This window comes from Oryx dammah, unplaced genomic scaffold (genome assembly GCF_014754425.2).
Source record: "Oryx dammah isolate SB20612 unplaced genomic scaffold, SCBI_Odam_1.1 HiC_scaffold_40, whole genome shotgun sequence".
Taxonomy (NCBI): Eukaryota; Metazoa; Chordata; class Mammalia; order Artiodactyla; family Bovidae; genus Oryx; species Oryx dammah.
The window spans coordinates 62,515-63,649 of NW_024070224.1; positions in this window are offsets into that span (position 1 = coordinate 62,515).

The window sequence follows — 1,135 nt, forward strand, 5'->3', positions numbered from 1 at the left end:
CAAATTTAAATTATTTATGATTTGAGCCATCAGACAAATACATGTTCCTGTAAAGTGGAAGAAAATGCAAGATCCTTATTTTCAAAATCAAAGACTTTTGAAACTAAATAGAGGTGATGGCTGCAGAGCACTGTTTATGAATTAAAGGCCAACTGTACACTTTAAGTGACTTAGGGACATCCCCGGTGGTCCAGTGGCTAGGACTCTGCACTCCCAATGTGGGGGCCCAGGTTCCATCCCTGGGCAGGGAACTAGATCTCACATGATCCAACTAAGAGACAGTAGAGCCGAATAAGTAAATAAAAATAAATATTTTTTAAAAACCTGACATATATTGCGTCAATTTTATCTCAATAAAAATCTGAATGTCCCAATCATTTTTTAAAATTCCCCTTAACTGTGACACCATAAAATTATTATGTTTTCATGTGCTAGCTAATTCCAGTGTGATGGTGTTAGTAGGTGGGGCCTTTAGGACCCAATTTGGTCATGAGGATATAGCCCTCACAAGTGAAAATATGCCCTTCTTCATATCTCCCTCACTCTACCATCATGTGAAGACATAAATAAAAAATGGCAGTCTGTGAAGGAGCAGTCAGTGTCTGTCTTGACCTTGAACTCCACAGCCTCTGCCACTGTGAGAAATACTTATCTGTTGTTCATGAGCTAACCACTCTATGGTATTCCACAACAGCATTCTGAATGGACTAAGACAATTCCTGATAATTTAAGTCTAGCTTCTAATTTTACCATGATAATAACCCATTCTGTCAGTGTTTGTAACACACCTCCAAATTGGGCACAAAAGAATAACTCAAGGACAGGTTCTTTGCTCTGAATATAGTAATCATCACCACTGATTTTTGTGATCGCATACTGAAATGAACTTTAAGTGCTCTAGAACAATTTTATACATGGGAAACCTCAGAATTTGGAAACACTGAAAAAATAAATCTTTTCCAAAAAAGAAAAAAAGTTCAAAGACATGATAATTAACAGGATTCAACAATCAACTATTGTAAAGTATTACCTGCAAAATCACAGGAAACATTTCTAACCAAGTCAAAAAAGGAAGGGCAACTAAGTGTTTTGAACACATTCCACTGCTACACAGAGAATTTAAAAATCCAGAAGA